Source organism: Pleurodeles waltl, chromosome 10 (genome assembly GCF_031143425.1).
Source record: "Pleurodeles waltl isolate 20211129_DDA chromosome 10, aPleWal1.hap1.20221129, whole genome shotgun sequence".
Classification (NCBI taxonomy): Eukaryota; Metazoa; Chordata; class Amphibia; order Caudata; family Salamandridae; genus Pleurodeles; species Pleurodeles waltl.
The window spans coordinates 601,670,527-601,692,110 of record NC_090449.1 but is presented as its reverse complement, the minus strand read 5'-3'; the positions used below and the strand labels follow the sequence as shown (position 1 = coordinate 601,692,110).

General features: G+C 45.3%; 1 protein-coding gene across 1 annotated transcript in view; it reads right to left on the bottom strand.

Moving 5' to 3' along the window:
- LOC138261745 (cryptochrome DASH-like) overlaps positions 1 to 21,584 on the bottom strand; it is a 218,871-nt gene that overhangs the window by 71,386 nt on the left and 125,901 nt on the right. The gene's annotated exons all lie outside the window — the stretch shown is intronic.

Genomic DNA, 21,584 nt, shown 5'->3' with positions numbered 1-21,584 from the left:
CATTCAACTTCAGTTGTGAAGGGTCCATCAGACCTTCAAGATATTTCTTCCAGCATTATAGACAAACTCTTTGCTTGTGCAGATGAAGAATACAACAATACAATCTATAGTAACAAACAATTTGGAAGTGGCTGATAGCTAGAGATTTTCAGATCCCAGCAGTACACCCTCTCGGTATTCAAAATAGAGAAGCACATTCACTCAGCAAAATCTTTTAAGAATTTCACAAGTAGGTTATGAATGGCAATGTAATGCACACCTTATCGGATGCATGAGGATATCTTCAACTAGATCTCTTTAAAGACATAGAAAACAATAAATACCCAGGCTGTGACTCCAGGCACAACCAACCAGGATAGAAGAAGAATCTCCCTACGAGTGGCAGGTTAGTGAGTTTCTGTAAGCATTGCCTCTGATAGCCCAGACTCCACTGGTTATCATCTAGCTGACGTACTCTAGAGCTAAGATGATCAGCATGGTACCCTAATAGCTACGCAGTGGTGGTTCAGTGCAAACACTCAGGAGGCTCAGTGTAGATAGGATCTTCTACACTAGTTCAGGGGCTAAATCCTGCACCCCTACTTACCATCCATGAATTTAGTGTCTTGGCTTCTGAACTCATGAACTAAAGAGATTTGAATAAGAGCATTCTAAAGGGGGTCAAGCGCATAAATAAGAGCTTTCTTTTTTTTTGGGAAAAGAAAGAGAGATAATTATAATCATACATTAATTTACCCATAACATAAGAGATCGAAAAATGATTACATAGTCCAATTAACCTAAAGAAACAGAGTTTCCATTATATCAGAAGGGCAAAGCTTTGACCTAATCATACATTAATGGGCCAGGATCCATTCCTGAAATTGACCCCATATTACTTTCCCTTTTTTCCTGGCCAATCTCCCCTTACGTTCATACAATGCAGCTTCCAAATGATACACAGACAATCATTTACCCAGCCACTGCTGCCATGATGGGGGTCGTGAGTTCAGCCATGCAGAGGAGATGCATAATCGATAAACCGCCATGGCAAGAAAGATGAACGCTCTATGGCGTCCCCTCGTTTCCTCGGCAACCCCCAAGACCATGATCTTAGAGGTAAGGTCCAGATCATATCCCACTACCCCTTTTAACACAAGTTGAATGCCATCTTTCAATACCATCAATTCCCCACAGGTGGCAAACATATGAACGATGTCTGCTCCGTAAACCCCACATCTTGGGCAGTTTGTCCCTAGTGAACCACGCCACTTGATGAGATGAGCTGGTGTATGATACAAGTCAAACACTGTCTTATAATGTTGTGCTTGCAATGAGGAAGAAAGTAGCATTGTAAGTCCCAGTTCTAATGATTTGAAAAAGTTAATACTTCCATAGGGCAGCTTGCCCTTCCACCTCTCACTATACTTCTCCAAATCATCGGGCTGTTCTGCCATCAGAGATGAGTAAATTAATTTGATTGTATATTAGATTTTTCCAAGATACCCTTAAGCAGCAAATTACTTCTGAATCCCTGTGCCCCCCATTTTTTTTACCCAAAAAGTCTTGTATCTGTAAATATTTGAAAAAATCCCTTTGCTCTAGACCATACTGTTCTTAAAGACTCTTAAACATCTTAACCCCGAGATCATCATCAAAAAAGTCTCCTAACCTTTCTATGCCTAAAGAAGCCCATTTTACCATATAATTATCCTTAAATATTTTGGGGAGCGACTGGTTGTTCTTTATTATTATAGTATAATAATTGAATCTTCCCAACCCATTCTTCTTCCGCCATGACCGCCAACATTTATAGGCCGCCGTTAGTACCTTATATCGAGCTTTCTTGTAATACCCAGGTTCATGAAACGTTAACAAACATCCGTTTGCTGCTGATCCTACAAGCAGCTCATAGATGTTTGGACAATACTCTACCTCAGTCTCTTCTGTCGTAACCCCCATAATGGGCGCATATACTGAAAAGCTGCTGCAAGTTGATATAGTTTCATATTTGGTAGAGACCACCCCCCCTTTTCCCGAGGTAGAGACATACATTTACCCGCTCTTCTGCACTTACCATATGCCCAAATAAATTTCATAACTAACCGATCCATCTCCTCAAACCGAGAATTTGTAAAGCTCAGTGGTATAGCGCGGAAGATGTACAATAATTTAGGGAGGAGAATCATTTTAACCACATTACACCTCCCCATTATAGTCATATGCAAATTATTCCATCTATTCATATCGTATTTGGCTTTCACCAGTATCAGGTCCAGATTCAAATTGATAATTTCACCTACTTTTGGAGTAATGTCAATACCCAGATATACTGCATGATCAACCCTCCGGTTATCCTGAGTGCTCGCATATCGATTAATCAGCAGTTGCGTTTTTGTTCTATTTAGCAAATATCCAGAAAACATCCCAAATTTGCTCGTCACCTCTTCGACTTCTTTCAATGCTAGATTTGGGTTAGTAGTTATAATGGATAAATCATCCGCGTATGCTAAGACTTTTGTGTCCCATCCATACCTGCACAGTGACGGAATCCTGTTATTCCCTTCTAGCTGTCTGAGCAGGGGATCTATATAGAGAGCAAACAACAGCGGGGAGCATGGGCATCCCTGTCTAGTACCCCGCCCTACTTGGATCACTCGGATTGCCCTCCCATTAGCTGTATTCTCACTCCCGGCGACCTGTATATAGCTCTTATTGCTAGAATAAATTTCTTCCCAAAACCATAATTTTCCATAACCTGCCACAGATACTTCCAATTTACCTGATCATATGCTTTCTCCTCATCTAATAATGCGACTGCCATAGGTTTCTCCGCCACTTCTGTAGCATCAAAGAGCGTGATGACTCTTCGAATATGTTCAGTAGTGTCTCTACCCGGGACAAACCCATGTTGTCTAGGTGTTACCAATTTCTTAATCACCAAAGATAGTCGAGCGGCAAGTATTTTTGAATAGATTTTAACATCGCTATTAATCAATGTGATTGGCCGATATGAACCCAGGCTCTGTGGGGCCTTCCCTTTCTTCAGAAAAAACACTATGTTGGCCATATCCCCAGATGGCAGGGTTTTGCTACCATTCTGTAACTGAATAAATAGCTCCATCATCAGAGGGAGCAGAAGTGTTTTAAAAGTTTTATAAAACTCTAGGGGGATCGCGTCAGGGCCAGAAGTTTTCCCAGTGGCAAGTTCACTCAATGCCTTGTCTAGTTCTAGACTATCAATATGTCCCTGCAGATACAGATAATCTTCCTCTGACAGTTTACTAATCTCAATAGAGTTTAGAAATTCTAGCATCTCTACATCTGAAAATGTAGATGTAGCGTTAAATAGCTCTGTATAATACCTCTGGAACACCTTCCTGATCCCATCTGCATCTACCACTATTTGTCCTTGCTGGTCCCTATTCTCTCAGATGACCCCAGCTGCCACTTTATGGCATGCCCTTACCGCCAACAGGTGCCCGGATCTTTCTACAAACTCGTACCCTTCAGAACGTTGCGCCAGATATTTTTCTGCTATTCTTTTTGCAGTAACCTCATTTATACTATAGCGATCTGCTTCTGAATGTTATTTATATCCTCTCCCTTTTCTATGGCTATAATCAGCTGCCTTTTTACATCCCTAAGCTTCATATGCGAGTCCTTTATTTTACTTTGGGTACTTTTTTGTTTCCTAAGGCTAAAGCTAAGGGTTTCCCCCCGTACTCCTGCTTTTAAAGTGTCCCAGATCATTTCTAATGGGGCCGACCCCTGATTAATCCCCAAAAAATTTGACTATCCAGTTTCTCATATAGTCACAATATTCAGGATCCTTAAGAAGCCCTCTTTCAAAGGTCCACCTCCTGACTTTATGCTTGAGACCATCTAAATCCAAGTCCAAAACTAATGGGTTATGATCTGACATAATCCGTGGGAATAGTTCCATGCTCGCATGCATTAACAGTTCAGGGGATGTCAAGAAGAAATCAAGCTGAGCCAGCTTCGCATGAGGGGCTGAGAAAGAAGTATATCCAGGATCTGGGTAACATAGCTTTATCCAGGCATCCAACAATCCTAGCTCTTTCTGAATGCCAACCATTGCATTGAATACGCGAGGCTTGCGTCCCTGATATGTCTTAGCTACGGTGTTAATAAATCCTACAATCCATCCCAGGAGCCATTAAAATTTAAATCCCCACAAAGAATATACAGGGGAGACCATCCTGCTAGTTCTATTGCCAGGGTATCCATTACTACTGGATCGTCAGTAACTACCCCATATGTAGAGCATAAAGTAAAACATCCTTTTCCATAGCGACATTCTGCGATTGCCCATCTACCATTCCTGTCGGCCTTCTGCCTGGCGAATTTTAGTCTATTGCTCAGATCCAATAATGCCACTCCTTTAGTTTTAACATTTTGTTCTGAGCAGACTATCATTCTCATACCAAGTGACCCTAAAATTATTTTATTCTTATATTCCACACGTGTCTCTTGTAGGCAATACATATCAGCCCTAAGAGTTTTTAAGTCTTCTGTAACTTTTCTTCTTTTTCGGGATCGTTTAATCCGCAAATGTTTATTGAGGCTATTCGAAGTCTAGTCATTTTCTATTCTTTTTTTTCCCCCTCCTTCCAGTTGCTTTTTTTCTACCTGGCTAACTGATATCTCAGGTATCTTAGGTATTCTTCCATTCTCCATTTCCTCCCTTCCCCTTGTAATTCTTGCAATTCTCTTTATCCCTTCCTTTCCCATTTTTTCTTCCCCTCGTTCACCCTCCTCCCGTGCCCTTCTTCCATTCCCCGCCCCACACCATTACCATCCACTCCCTCACCCCCACTAGTACTGGTTGGGAACTCCCTCTCACAGCCAGCCACCCCCCCCCATCTTGTTGAGCAATCAGACCACCGTTGGCCTGAATGTTGGTGTTGTATAGATGTGAGCCGCTCACCCACCACTGAACTAATTTTAACGTCTTTGAGCCCCATCAGATATTCTTTTGCTTGGATCTCTGATGTAAACACTCTTAATTTTCCATTCACCACCGTTTTTAGGCGAGCAGGGGCCATCAAATAAGCTTTCCCTCCCTTATCCAAAAATGGTTTAATCAGTTGTTGGAGCTGCCATCTGCGCTCAACAGTTGTATGGCAAAAATCAGGCAGAGTAAAAAAAGTAACTCCTTCCACACTACATAGGGCATTTGGATGAGCTTTGTCAAAAATGGCCTGCCGTAACAGGTAATTACAAAAAAAGAATAGGATGGCTGTAGGATATTTAGGTTCTGCTGAGTGCCCTCCCTCCCTCCCGTCGAACTGCCGGAAACCTATGAACATGCTGAACCTCAGTTTCCCAGTCCCAGTTAGCCAATTCCGGGAAATCCCCCGTAAGAGCTTAATCATGTAGGCCCGAATATCACTCCCTTCCAACCCTTCGTCAATGCCCAAGAAACGCAGGTTATTTCTTCTTTGACGATTCTCGTAATCTTCCAGCTTTCACATTATATCAGTCAGTTGGCCATCTTGCGTAACACATTGTTCTCTTAGGGCATCAACGTCCACTTCAACTGCCGCTATCCTTTCCTCCATTAAACACAATTTAGTTTCAATTTCGGTACATGACTTTGCAACTTTGCGAACTGTTCCTTGCAAACGCTTTGTAGCAACCCTTGCGCAGCGATTTTCAATCCTAGTCTCTGTTTGGAGTTCTTTGATTGAGTTGTATATCGATTGCAACATCCCGGAATCAGCGCCAACCGTACATGCGCTACTTATCGGACCTCCTGTACTTCCTTCCATATTGTTGTTAGCCATTCGCGGTAGGTATATCTGTTAGTCTAATGCCAGAGTAATCCCATTTAAGAGTCTTGCTACTGCTAGATGTAGAGAATTCAGTGTCCTCGTGGTGGCCAGACCGCGTTTTTGTGCACTTACGTTGCCGCCGCAGCTGCCGTACTGTGGGCTTGTTGCTTGATGATATGTTTCCAGTCTCGGAGGACATACTGCTACCGGATTCGCTTGAACTATGCTCACCGCTAGTAAGATCGGATTCCTCTGTCAGGGAATACAATTTATCATCGCTGTCTTTAGCCCAGTCCGGAGGTTTCAGGCCTCTTTCAGTTTCCTTGTCTCCTCCCATCAGTTTTGGCGGCACATATTGCACAGCTTCAGTACCCAATGTAGCGGTTGTATTATACAGATCACTTGCAGCCTCTCCCCCGGTTCGGGTCTCAGACCATTGTGCTTGAAGCCCCTTTTTACAAATTGGGGGAACCACTCTTCTTCTTTCTTGTCACCACACTGCTATCCGGGCCCCCTGATAGACCATCATCGCCTTGTGCAGCTTTTAAAGGGGTTCCTTAATTTTGGTAAGAACCTTCTCGCTGTAGGTACCCAAGGATATGGTTTCTGTTACAGACTGACTATTTACAGGAGGGGGGATTTTGCGTCCAGTGCAACTTTCTTGTGCCCCCACTGCAAGAAAAGACGTAATAATAGACTGACTTTTGTCATTCCCCCTAACCTCCAAAAGGGGAGTGGTGCTGTTGTCAGTCTAGGCATCTTTCCCAATGCCAGTAGTGTTTTTCCCAGTTGGTTTGGCCATTATCGAGGTAGGGCGCCCTCTTGCTCCAGCTGAATCCCCTTTATCCTTTCCTATGCGTATAATTTTGGCTCCATCAGTCTTATCGCCGGAGTTCCAGGCAGTTTTTGGTGCCATATTTATTTTCAAGGTGTAAGGAAATGCTCTCACTAATCCAGCTAGTCCTATTACTGTTATCACGTTCTGTATCACCCTTTTGATAGCACACCTCGCAGACTGATAAGAATTGCAAGGATAGCCAGCTGTGCTGAGCTGGGTAACAAATAACATTGGAGCTACCAAACATTAATTTAGACTGTGAACAATGGCCTTGAAAGAAGCATATTTCAACTTGAGACCTGTTACTTCGTCTGCAATCGATTGAGATACCCCACAATAGATGACCCTGTAGTAGGAGAGAAGTACAGCTTCAGATAGTACTCAGTAATAATTCGCTTAATAAGTGTCTTAGGGGGTCATTACAACATTGGCGGTAAAAGCTGCTTACCGCCGTGCAGAAGACCGCCAATACACCGCTGCGGCGGCGGGAGACCGCCACAGCTATTATGACACACATTACGGAATCCGCCGAAATTCAGACACCCACACAAGTCCGCCACACCAAAGGTCAGCGATAAATATGCAGAAACAAATCCTCCACCTCCACGCCAACAGAAACACGCCCATGCTATTACGACCCACGAATCCACGCGGCGGTCTTTCAACCGCGGTATTCCATTGGCGGTACACACCACCGCGCTCAAAATACACACACTTCTCCAAAACACCACCACATAGGACAATTCAAAATACACACACCTGATACACATACAAACACCACTCCCACACATCCAATACAATATAAAACACACACTCACATCACCCACAAACCCCTACGACCACAAATTAGAGACGAAGGCCAGAGAGAGACAGCACAGAATAGATAACACCATCACACAGAGGCACACTACACCATCACCCACACAACATCCACGCACAAAACACCACATACCACTACACTCACCACACTCATCAACACATACACCACCCCACACATCACACACACCACCCCATGTCACGCCAAAGCCACCGCAGCTTCTCCGAGGAGGAACTCAGGGTCATGGTGGAGGAAATCATCAGGGTAGAGCCACAGCTATTTGGCGCACAGGTACAGTACACATCCATAGCCAGGAAGATGGAGCTATGGCAAAGAATAGTCGACAGGGTCAACGCTGTGGGACAGCACCCAAGAAATAGGGAGGACATCAGGAAGAGGTGGAACGACCTACGGGGGAAGGTGCGTTCAACGGTATCCAGGCACCACATCGCGGTACAGCGGACTGGTGGCGGACCCCCACCTCCTCCCCACGACTAACAACATGGGAGGAGCAAGTCTTGTCCATCTTGCATCCTGAGGGCCTCGCAGGAGTCGTCGGAGGAACGGACACTGGTAAGTCTAATCTTCACTATCATATTCCCCACCCTACCTGCATGCTATCACACACCCCCACCCTCACAACCTCCCCTATCACCCTAACTCCTCACTAATCTTCCCATAACACCAACCACCCATCCCAACCCCAAAACCTGCATGACACAACTAAGCATGGACACCCATCACTAAAGCATGCCCACTGCACAGACCCACAACACCCCCCAACCATCACCACACAAGCCCCCACACAGGAATGCCTGCACTGGGGTTCACGCACACCCAACCATTGCACACCATGAAACACACACATGCAATAATCATGTTCTCATACCCCTGCAGGAACCCGAAGGAACGTCACCACACCAGTGGATCCAGACAACACCACTCCACCCCCAGAAGAGGCCCACAGTGACGACAGCAGCTCTGCCCTACTGGATCTTGATGACCAGCCCGGACCATCATGGGCCTCAGGACAGTCGGTTCCCCTTGCCCAGCCACAGCCCAACATCGAACTGCCACCCTCTGGGAACACCAGCACAGCACCCACCCAGCGGACCCATACCTCCCTACCCAGGACAGGTCAATCAGCGGTGTGTCCACCACTACAGGGCACCCAGGCTAACCCACCACCCCAACAACAGGGACCTGGGGGCAGTGGTAGTGGGCACACGGTCCGGGGACGGAGGCACAGGAACACAGGGGAACTGGGAGGGCTACTGTGCGACAGGGGGCGGACAGGCCAAGGGAACCCACTCTCCACGAGGCCCTATCCTCCATCATGGGAGCATACCACCACTCCCAGGAGACGATGGCAACGGTCCTGGACAAGTTGCAGGAGACCCTGCATCTGCAGGAGGAGCAGTATTTGGGGTTCAGGGAGGAGCTTAGGACCATCAGCTCCGCCCTGGGCACCATCGTAGGGGTGCTGACGGACATTCAAAAGACCTTGAGGGACACCGTGGCACTCCAAGGGGCCCCTGACACTAGCCAGGACGACGAACTTGCCACCACCTCCGCCGGCGCTAGTGGACAGGATGCCCCGCCACAGGACCACCACACCAGCACCCCACCCCCTGCAGACGGACAACCACCACGCAAGCGGGCCCTGAGATCCAGGAACAGGACAGAGCAAGATGGCAAGACCCCCGCCAGGAAATAAGACTACCCTGATTGTCCCCCCACTGTCCCACTTTGTTACCCTGTCCAGATTGGAACTGCCCCAGCTCCACTTCCAATGGCCAGATGTGCAATGTACCTGTGAGACTAATAGACTGGACTCTGCCATGGACATTATTCCACCATGACCTCTCCCCATTTCACAACCCCCCTATATTTTTATGCACTTCAATAAACACCCTTGAAACCTCAATATTATTGGAGTCAGTCAATGATTGTGAACTTTGTATTGTCAATTACAGTGTTAAAAAAGGTTACCCATTGGAAGGTCAACATACCAATGTCACACATCAGTAGTAGGAAGGGATACCTTTAATCACCATATTAAAAGTGACAGTTGTCCCGCCCCGGAAATGACGTCATATCCGGTGGCTGGGACTTCCGGTGTCCCAGAAAGCCCTCCCCGGAAGTGACGTGCATGGGGGTGTCACGTGGTTTGTGAACACGTGTTGTTGGCTGGTAGAGCCACCCTTTTTTTTTTTTTTTTTTTGAAATGCTGCATATAAGGAGCTGGTTAGAACCGGCTGTCAAACCGCAAACCAGGGCTGAATCAGTTTGCCAAGGCGCTATGAAGAGATACAATCCGATCGCCAGAAAAGCCGTCTCCTCAGGGGCCCTGAACACTATTGGTAGATATTACCGGACCCTCGCCCCTCGTACGATGGATGAGAATGCACAACAGGGTTTCCCAGACACCCGGGATACCGATGTTACAGGTTTTCAAGAGGAACTTTGCCATCGGCTTGAAAAGCTTGACCTCAAGGATGTGTCGCCCTTGATATCCCCTATTAAGGGGTCCGGCAGTGACAGCGATGTCTCGAAAGATGGATTAAGCGGGGCATCTAACGTCGTAGACATTGAAGTTGAAGAATGTGTACCACCCCTGAATTCGCCCGTCTATGAAGACATGGGCTTCCAGGAGGACCCCGATGCAGAAGCCTTTATTTTACAACCATCAGGTGTGAGTTCAGGCGCTGTTTCTGTCCCAATGGACCTCTGCGACTCCCAAGATTTCAGAGGAGCCGCTGAGTGTGAAGCGAATGCTGAGGTTAGTAAAGACATTTTTTATTTTATTTTTTTATGCCTGTATACTCTAATGTCATACTTTTAACTAATAATGTGTCTTGTGCTTTCTGTTTGAACCCTAGAACATAACAGAAGAAAGAGAGCCTCTAGAAGGGTCAGCTCCAAAGGTTAACACCGTAAATTTTTTCTGCTTATGCTGTTCCAGACAGTCTGAAAGTATTACAAGCCAGAACAAAGAGCCTCGTAAGAAATGTGTTTGCACCTACACTAGCCACGATCTTGAAAAGGAAGCTCCGGGCGTCCCCTGTGACACCATATGGCCGGTTAAAGGCTTTGCAGCTGCCGTTGTGAACGCGTGTGTTAAAAGGGATTATTATGACCTTTGCTACGGGCATAAAATTAATGACCCTCAACAGGAGGCTCACGAATGTCTATACGATGCATACACTGCAAGAACAATTCGTCACGTTTGTAACCGGATAGACACTTATCGGGTATATAAGCTGTTAAGGGTTGTGTATGGGCTGTCTGCTGTGAAGAAAAGTGTCCACTGTGACATGATGAAGGTCTTGGCTGCGGCTGTCCTTGAGATCCGATACGCTGCAGAGCCATGCTCAAAACTCGACCGCATGCACGGGTTGTGTCCCCCCTTTGACAAACGTATGGTAGAACGGGTTATAGAAAGACGAATGTGTGACATTTATTATAAAAACAGAAGAATGTTGTCTTTAGCCCCTCGAAAACTGTTTTAAATAAATAAATAAAAAAATAAATAAAAAATAAATTAAAAAAAAAAAAAAAAAAAAAAAAAAAGTAGACCATAAATATGTTACTTAACGCTCCATACTTACTCACTTTTAGGAGGGGATTCCGGGTATCGAGGTGCAAGATGTCTATGAGTTACAACCGGGCTACATCTGTATCGGGAGATTGATTTTTGTGCTGGTTAAAGAAAGAATAGCTGAAATACAGCCTGTGACTCTGCGATGTCTGAACATTTCGGAACCTTCTGCCTTGTTGCAATGTAACTGCCATGAGTGTATCGCCAAGTGGTGTATCAATGGCCGGCTAAACGCATCTGTTAAATGCTGGGCCTTGGACAAAGACCACAAGCGCAAGTTAAGACTTTCACCTGAGACGGGGGTGCATGAGGCTTTGGAGAACATGACTGTAGATTATCTCACAAATAAAGGTTCTGCATTGTCCTATCTAGAACTGTATGAACTGTTGAATTATATCAGTATCCTGAGCGTTCAGAGTTATAGACGTGGGGAACGGGAAGTCATGTCTAGAGCTATTGAGAGTATAGCTATAAAAATATCAATGTTTGTGTCGCTTAGGGTTTGTAAAGGAACATGCTCTGAGTAACATGTGTAGTGGATGTTGTACTATGTATACGTTTGTAAAAAAAAAAAAAAAAAGCCACATTGGATCCGGGTTTTGACATTTATAAGCTATGTAGCACAAAATGTCAAATACACGCTGGTTGTATACCCCAGCCGCACATGTATGTTTTTTATGTTTAATAAAATGACCTTACACAAAACAGGTGTCTTTCATTTCGGGGTGTTGATGTGAGACAGCATGACGGATGCTGATTTAAGGAAGCTTTATTACGATAAACAGGGGGTTGGAAGTTTCGGAGGCTCCGAAGCTCTATTTAGAAGGGCTCGAGCTGAAAATGAATCTGTAAAACGTGCCAGTGTGAAGACTTGGTTAGCTGGGGAAGAGGCTTATTCGCTGCACAAACCTGCCAGGAGGCGCTTTAAGAGGCGGGCCACCGTTGTTAACGCACAGCTCGATTATCAGTGGCAGGCCGACATAATCAGTCTTCAAGATCTAGCAAAACATAACGATGGCGCCATGTATATATTAACCGTCATAGACGTCTTGTCCAAATACGCATATGCAGAGGCGTTAAACGATAAAAGTGGTACCAGCGTTACAGCTGCTTTTAAAGACATCTTCGCGAGCGGGCGTGTGCCCCAGAAACTACAAACAGACGCCGGAAAGGAATTTTTAAACAAACATTTCCAAAAATTATTAGACCTGCACGCTGTTCAACATTTTGTAACGCACACAGAGGTAAAGGCTGCTGTTGTAGAGCGTTTTAACCGTACTTTAAAGTCGAAGATGTGGCGATATTTCACCGCCAACAACACCTACAGATACGTGGATGTTCTAAAGGCTTTTATAGATGTTTATAACGCCACCTACCACAGGACAATCAAAATGGCCCCTGTTAAGGTAACAAGGGATAATTCGTTAATGGTGTGGAGAACGGTGTACGGTAGGCGTCTCACACAGAAGGTCAATAAACCGGATTTAAAAGAAGGGGCTCATGTCAGGGTTTCAAAGTTGAAGGGGGTCTTCACCAAAGGCTACCAACAAACATTCAGCGATGAGATATTCATAGTGGAAAGTGTGCAGCTTAAAGAAGGGGTATATATTTACAGGTTAAAGGACTACGCTGGGGAAGAGGTATCGGGTGTCTTTTACACAGAAGAGTTACAAGAGGTGCCCTACGACCCGAACAGGGTGTACAGGGTTGAAAAGGTTCTGAAAAGAAAAGGGAGCGGAGCCCGGCGACAGGCGTTGGTCAAATGGCGCGGGTGGCCCGAGAAATTTAACAGTTGGGTTCTGGCCAGCTCGTTGCACGGTGTGTGAGGTATAGCTGTAAACGCTATGATGGAGAACTCCCCTTTTTATATCACGCTGCCATCCAACGCTTCGAAGGACATGTTCCCAGACAATCAGATTTCGAGTTATACGGTGAAACTTGCAAAGCCAGTGGATTTGAAAGGCCCGTGGGAGGTGGCACTAACGGAAATACAGTACCCTAGAACTTGGAATACCTTTACAAAGGCCGATGTTAAATTTCATATAAAGCGACCTCAGGATGCACTGACCTATAACTTGTCTTTCCCGCACGGCTATTACCCTACCGTCGCAACGGTGGTCGATGCCATCAACAAGTCTATAGCCAGCACTGAAGCGTATGCTAATATATATCTGGTATTGGATCACGTTAGAAGAAAGGTGGTTCTTAAAGCCCCAGAGTTCAGTACAGTGTTTAAATGTAGTGGTAAATTACAAAGGGTTTTAGGGACCGTACAGCATCACCAAAGGCAGATGGATCCAGACCCTACATGCCCCGATATTAACGGCGGTTTTTATACACTCTACGTTTATAGCGACATTGTAGAGCCGCAGAGGGTCGGGGATAGTTATTCCCCTTTGTTGAGGTGGGTCCCGGTGCAGGGTGAAAATAACGCAATGGTTAATATACAACATCACAAACTCGACTATGTTGCAATTTCTAAAAACCATTTTGACACTATAACCATCATGGTGTACAACGATCAGTCGGAGCCGGTCGCCTTTAAATACGGGAAAGTTATTGTTAAGCTTCATTTAAGGCCACGGCGCGAAGGTGACTATTAGACAGCTGCAATGGTCACCATGAAAACCTACGGGGATCCCTCGATGTACAGGGACTATTATAGAGTTCAGGCCGGGTATGGCGGTCCCCAACCCTACTTTCAAGGGGCTCCGGTTATGTATGGGGCGGGATTGGGGGGTTTCTTCCGAAGCATGTTTAGACGTGCCATGCCCTTTTTGAGAAGAGGGTTCGAAATTGCAAAACCTCATGTTAAAGCGGCAGCTACAAACATAGCCCAGGACGTTGTGGGCAGTGTAACGTCTGCGGTAGCAGAGCGCATGAATAGACAGCCCCAAGAAGGAGCGGGGTTGCTGTATAAAGCGCATGGTTTTGTTAAAAGGAAGCGAAGGGCATCGCTGCGTAGGGGGCCGCCAAGGCCCTATAAGAAGCGCCGGACTACTTCAAAAGGCCCTCACAAAAGAAGAGTCATAAGACGGAAGAGATCAACCAAGAAGAAGAGAACTCGTTCTAGTGCGAATATTTTTTAAAACATCGATCATGGCCTTCGTACACTGTGCATCGGGTGAATGCGCCAAATCTGAGTTAGATCTGTTTTCTCTCAAACCCACACAGACAAGCATTGAAAACAGTTTTTTCATGGAAGTGTCACCGATGGCAGCTCTGACACCCCTTGCACCGATAGAGTTTTATGTGTCGGGATCCACGGATATGTACCTTGATCTCAACAATACTCTCCTGCACCTCGTCTGTAAAATAACCAAAGCGAACGGTGACAACATCGAGGATGATGCTAGAGTGGCCCCTATAGCCTATCCCATCGCAACAATGTTTAATCAAGTGGACATTAACCTAGGCGATCGCCTCGTCACACAGAGTGATAACATGTATGCCTACAGGGCCTACATAGAGAGTATTCTAAATTATAGTCGTGATGCGCTGGACACACATCTTTCAGCGGGGCTCTTCTACCGAGATACCGAAGCGCATTTGGAGAACACAGCTTTGGACGGAGACAACGAGGGTTTTAAAAAAAGAGCCAGCTTCGTCGCCGGCAGTAGGCAGTTTGACCTCCTGGGGCGCGTACATTCAGACCTTTTCTTCCAAGACAAACTGTTAGTCAACGGTATTGATCTTAAGATCAAACTCAATCGTAACAAGGACTCTTTCTGTCTCATCAGCGGTGATGCAGAGCAGTATAAACTGGTTATATTGTCAGCGAGCCTGTTTGTAAAGAGAGTGAAAGTGTCCCCAAGTGTCAGACTAGCCCATGCTGAAGCTTTACAATTATCGAACGCCAAGTATGCCATTGAAAGAGTTGCTCTGAAGATATTCAGCATCCCCGCCGGAACCCGATTAACGCAGCAGCAGAATCTATTTCTGGGGCAGTTACCGAAACTCATCATCATAGGGTTTGTGGACAATACCGCTTTTAGTGGCGCCTACAACTCAAACCCTTTCAACTTCAAACACTATGATATCAACTATGCCGCTTTGGTTCACGAGGGTGCTGTGATCCCCGCAAAACCTTTCACGCCGAATTTTGGAACATCAAATTTTGTCCGGGAATATCTAGGGCTGGTCTCGATAACGGGGAAACAGCTGCGGGACTCAGGAGTAGTTGTTTTAAGGGAAGGGTATGCTGCAGGCTACACGCTGTTTGCGTTCGACCTGACGCCGGACATGGAAGATGGCGACCATTACAACCTGATCAAAAACGGAAATCTAAAAGCGGAAATACGTTTTACACAGGCACTGGCGGCCAATGTGAACATGGTTGTGTTCTCTGTATTCGACAGTGTTATTCAGATCAACCACGCCCGTCAGCTCATGTTTGACTACCATTGAAAAAGTGTAAAATAAAAATTAAAAATTTGTTTTTATTTTTTAAAAAAAATATATAAAATGGACACTACTGAGATACGTGACTTCTTAAGTAGACATAAATATGCTAAGAAATACTTTCTAGGGGTATACCCTAGCGATGGACTACCTGAAAAGATAGGTCCGGAAAGGCCCCGTACCCTCGTCTTTAACACCGATCCCCATTACAAGGGTGGGGCACATTGGGCGGCACTGTTTCTGGATGTGGACAAGGTTATAGTGTTTGATAGTTTAGCTGAATTCCCTAAGCATAGTATTTATACAAAGCCGATATTCAAATATGTAAAAAAAGCATCACCCACTGTTGTGTATAATAAACTGCGGGTACAGGATCCTATGGCCATCACATGTGGGGAACATTGTATATACTTTATTAGTAAAATGTCTGAAGGTATAACGTTTAGAAATTTTTTAAATCTATACTCAGACGATTTAGTAAACAACGATGATGTTGTTATGAAATATGTGAATGAAAACTACAGGACAATGTCACACGTTGTTAAAACAGACTCGGGTCTCTGTCAAAAGTGTAAGGTCTTGTAAAGCTGTTATTTGTACTTGTGAGTGTCTAAAATAAAAAACATCTTAAACAAGCTTTCATCCTAGGCATTTTTTTTTTTAATCCGTACTGTGTACATTTTCAAACCATTCATAAATAAAAAGATGGCATACTCTGGCTGAAAATTTAAAAGTGTTTATTACAAGCATGTTTCAACACGAACATTTACATGGTTAAACATATAAAATGAAGCACATTTTTTCGAACCGTAAAAACTTTTAACAAAAAAAACTATACATGTGTGCAAAATTAGATCGGTAGCCATGTGTTCATTTTGAATAGTCTCTTTTTAGGCCCCATAGGAAGATCAGCACGGTCCCGAGCGGGTGTTAGTTGTGGAAAGAAAGGCGATGTCGATATAGCGGGGCTCCTTGTAAAAATAGCAGGGGCCGGGTCTTTTAAACTTTCAAGCTTACGGCGATTCTCGGCATTTCCGATGATCGTGGAGGGAATGTTGAGTTCCGCAGCTGCATTTAGGAACTGTTCCCAGCCTCTAGGAGCTTCTCGTGTTGTTAGGGTTTTACCGTGTGTGAGACCCCGGACCAGATCATACATATGGGAACCAGCAACCGGCTGCCCTTTGTAAACGAATTCACCCCGGGCGTTCCAAGTGGTCAAATCTTTAGTAGTACTCATTTTACTGAGTAACATTTGCGCAGCCCCTCTATATTTCTGACTGATATTTTTTAAAAGGTCTAAGACAAAGGCATCAGTTGTGGGTGTGGGACCTATGTCATGAGCCTGCGTAGAGGGTCCAGGCGGCTGTTCAGCATCTGGGGTGTACAGCGTCAGTTTGGTTTTTTCAGAGGTGAGTTGCTTGTAGTATTGTAGAAAGTTTTGAAGGGCTCCTGAGTAAAGCCCTGCCTTGTCGTGGGGTTTTAAATCAGTCCGGTTCAAAATGGCTTTGATTTCCGCATCGAGACGATGTGTTTCGTTTTTGCGTATGTCCCAGACGTCCGTGTTAGAAGGGGACAGATGATCCACCTGTTGCCGGGGCACGAGGTACATTTTGTGGGCGTGCTCCATCAGGATCGCGACAGTAGCCCTGTGATTAGGGGTATAGCTATACCTAACAACGACCCTATAAAGCCTCCTGACTGTTTGAACAGTTTTCTTTTGGAAAGGAGTGAAGCCCTCTTATTGCTGAGCTTCTTAATAATGTGGCGTTTCTTCTTCAGAACCCGGAACTGGCGCGTTGATATAGGGACATTACCTTTTAGGGTGTTTAGGGCTATTTCTGAAATGGCGGCCACTAAATCATCCGTGGCAGCGCAGAGGATGGCTTTTCTTCTCGCGGGGCTAGCCGTGATCAACATTTTTAGAAGTCCTAAATTACGTCGTAACCGAGCCGACATTGTGGGGACCTTATATTACAAGGTTTAGAGTGTAAATGTTATAAGCAGCTTTTTACTTGTTCTTTTTATAGTTTTTGGACACTGTTTTAGGCGTGTAGGCGACTGGGAAGTCCGGGGGTATTATACCGGATCGTAGTCTGTAGTCTTCAAAAGTGTTGGGTTTCAAATCCACCAGTAAGTAGCTGTGGGGTTTTGCTGTAGCATCGTTAAAGGCATCCATGAAAAACTGGGTGTTGCCGGGGTACATTTGTTTAGCTATAATTGAGATTTGAAGTTTGTCTCTAGGGTTTTTAAATAAGACCAGGTATGAGGCGTTGAGAGTTATGGACCGGCTGCTCTTGCCCTTGTAAAACAGGTTCTGCACTATATAGCATATGCTCAGATTGCGGTGGTGTGAATATTGCGTAAAAGCCCGCTCAAGCTCGGGGTGGTCCCCTCCTTCACGCATGAGGTCATCCACCACGACCATGTTTACAAGGTGTTTTGGTAGCAAGTCATCGTCGTTGAGATTATCGGGGATACCCTCTATAAATCGAATGTGGGGAAATTTTAGGGTGAGCTCAGTGTAAAGATCCTGCCAGCATGAATAAAGCCACACGATGTTGTTGGGGGTCTGAGATAAAACACCGGGAGCGTTTTCTAACAGTTTCTTTATAAAAAAACTTTTACCGCTATTGGAGGGCCCCGCTAAAACGCAGGAGAATGGGTGCTGCAGTCTGGTGTCCATATCTGGGCGATGTTCAAACCTCTAATGGCTTTTAGTAACCGTAAGGCAGTGTTTTGTAGTCCGTTGTGAGGACCCGTTTGTCAAACACTACTCTTAAGGTTTTAAACATAGGCTGTGTTGTAATTTCCCATTTTTTCTTGGACCTGACTATGCTCGGATGGTTTACAACAATGGCTTTGCTATTTTTGTGATCGCTCAATGCAGAGTATTCGTGCACCAGGCCCTTCAGACTGTCAAAGTTTATTTTAATCGTATTGTTGACGTTTAAAGTGATACCTTTGACTTTCATGCAAACCTTGTTGCTTGAGGTCTTATAACTGTATGTCTTAGGGCCTGATGAGGTAAATTCCTGTATATACTCCCCCTTTTCGAGCTCGCTGGTCAAATCCCCTAGATAATCACCCAGCGGAGGATCTTCATCACCCTCTTTACTCACAAAGATAACAGAGTCTGTGTCATGGTACAAACACCGTTCCTGAAGCTGGTCCAACAGCCTGTAAAGCTCTAACCTGGCGTGAGCGGTTGTGAAGCATGCTATAAAGATGTTTATATTGTTACACGTTGTGGGGTACTCTTTGGCGTATTTCCAGCATAGAACGGCCGTCTCGTCGTCAATAAATTCACAACTGGATACGTCATAAACAGGTGTGAATATGTACTTAAAAAGCTCATCCGGATCTGTGACGATGGATGTGTTTGACAAATTGGTCCGCTGTGCGAACTTTCCCCACAAGGAGTTGAGACAGAGCTTAGCTAACTGCCGGCGGGCGGGGTTAACCTTAATGAACGCAGGTCTCAGTTTAATACCCTCGCGCGCTTTGTAATCAGCGATATACTTTTTCTTTGAGGGCTCATCGACACACCATTCTGGATACCCCGAGGCCTCCTGCTTGTCTCTAAGAAACAAGTTTATGTACTCAGAAAAGAGCTGTGTTGTTGTATTTGGAAAGTGCCAGACTTCCAGGATTTTACCAAGCCGATACCCTTTCTCTAGGGCCGTCTGCACCTCAATGGTACACCACGTCCCTTCCAGCAGCCTCTGCTCATCACTATGCCGACATTCGCTAAGCTGTTTACTTTCAGCGCAGGTACGGCATAGGGGGAACATTAGCTTACCGTCGACTCTATAAGGGAGCACCGGAAAGTAAAGTTTCAGCGGAGGGTGAATCTGACACTTAATGATTCCAAAGTACTCTTTGAGAGGTTTAAAGTTCCTGTATACAATTGTAGGGTGGCCCACAGGGTACAACTTCACCTTGTTCACAAATGGATACAGACTAGTGAAGTCGTAGTAATGTATTTTCTCACCAGGGCCAGCTACACGGTACAATTGAATGGCGTTTGTACGGCCGCCGAATAAGGCGTCACGGGGCTCCAGCGGTGAAGGTAGCTGCTGGCTCTTAATAAAAGTGCTCAGTGCGCCATCTTTCGATAGCTCAGTTACCCAATCATGTTCCCAGAGAGTTCTCAGAACAAACCCACAACTCTCAATATACTGCGCCTTTGCCAGAGTCCGGCGGTACAGATGTTCAAACGTGGTGCCCTGCAGTCTATTAAATTCATGGGGTTTGTAACACTGAGGGCAACCGTGGTAAAAACACCCGTTGAACTCAAAGGCCGTTGGAACACCGTTAATTAATGCATACCCGTCTAGATAGTAGCGGCCTAGACGGTATTCGCCGCCCTGCAAAGCGTGCTGAATGAAGATGCTCTCATTCGCAGAGACGTACATGAGCCACTGAATAGAAGGTGTGGAGTAACGTTTCTGCTTGCCGTTATAGAGGTCAGGTGGTATTAAGGCGATAGTTTCAGACCTTAAAAACATGTGTTTATAAATAGACATGCACATTGAAGCCAGAGTAATGTTTTGAAATGGGTCCAGGTATACAGTTATTTTTTTTTCACGCTCGCACGGATCTGTTTCAATAAACACGACCCGCTTCGTCATAGCCACCACAACATCTCTGAATAGGTTGCATGCTTTTCGCAATATCATAACGTCCGCCTGACAGTATGCTCTCAATTCAGTTTGGAAATGAAACCGTTTTTCACGGTTTTCATCGTACCACTGTAGAAAACTCTCTTTTTCAGAGGGCATCATATAATCGCAACCATAACTGTCGGGCGGAGGCATAGGCCCGAAGTAATTCTGATTAGCCCATGTGTTAAAAAAGTGTGGGAAATAACCTTTACAGCCTTCAAACCCAAAGGCTTTTGGCAGTTTGCTCAACTTCATGGGCAGAAAATTCAAGGTGTCTATGAACCTAATGTCAAAAGGCACAACCTTAAGCAGCATTAGTTTGGAACCTTGGGTTATGAGACTAACGGGAAGCTTTTCATGTATCAGGTCCCTGATAATGAAAAAAGAATCATATGCTTTGGAGTTGTGAGCCAGAAATGTATAATCCTGGTATCGGGGTTGCATAAATGTGAGGAGGAAATCATTCACGCAAGCCCTACCTTCAAACTCCCAGCTCCCATCACCGGTTAGATGGTGGGCGTAAATATAGTTTGGTTGGTGCACCCCCGTCTCTTGCGTACACTCTATGTCAAATACGATATAGTCTTCTGTTTTTTTCTGGTAGTGACTTCTGAGCATGTAACACTCATGGGTTGTTCCGGCTATAAAAGGAGCTGTACACCTAGGGCACTGCATACCTTCACATTTGTGATCGACAGGTTTATAACGGCCGCAAGTCCCACAGTCGGCTTTAAGAACACATTGGGCGAGGCCTATGTGCGTGTTTAAGCAGTCTTGCGACCGACAAAACAGCTTGCACGTTGGACAGTTCACTTTCAGAGCATTGTCATTGACACAACCGTCCCTCTGACACATTTTACAGTGTAATTCACACTGGTGTTTGGTCCGGTTGTTGTATATGTGATCGCAATGCTCACACACATACTTGGCGCCTAGAAAACCCTTCAGGTTCAAGACACCGTAAAAGTGGTTTTCATGGTGTAGCACATACACGGTCTTGTTTTTCACACCTTCATTGGTAGTGAAGTACTTCCAAGAACCTGCATGGTATAGAACTTTAACCGTCACGGCGAAGTGATTCTCAAAAAGTCCCAGATCCCCAAAACCGACCATTTTGTCAGTCGGTATCTGAAGCGCCTCATGTGCTGCTACAGCCATCGCCATAATGACGGCGTCTGGGGTAGAGCGGTCCATCAATAAGCCTGCAATGCTTGCGGCCAGACACATGTTGGTAGCTCCGGTATTAAAATCGAGCAACCATCGTGATTTCTTGTCAATGATTTTACTGTACATAACGCTCTTTAAGGCTCTGGAAGCACCCCCCTCGCGCCCCCTAACAACGAGGGAGATGATTCTAAAGGACCCGTACGCCAGTAATTCAGCCTTGCTCTGTAAAAGTTTAGATAGGTTTTCTAAAAACGTTACAGCGTCAAACACATCCCGAGATGACCGTCTGGTGAACAGGGGACTATTGAGACCCTGTCCC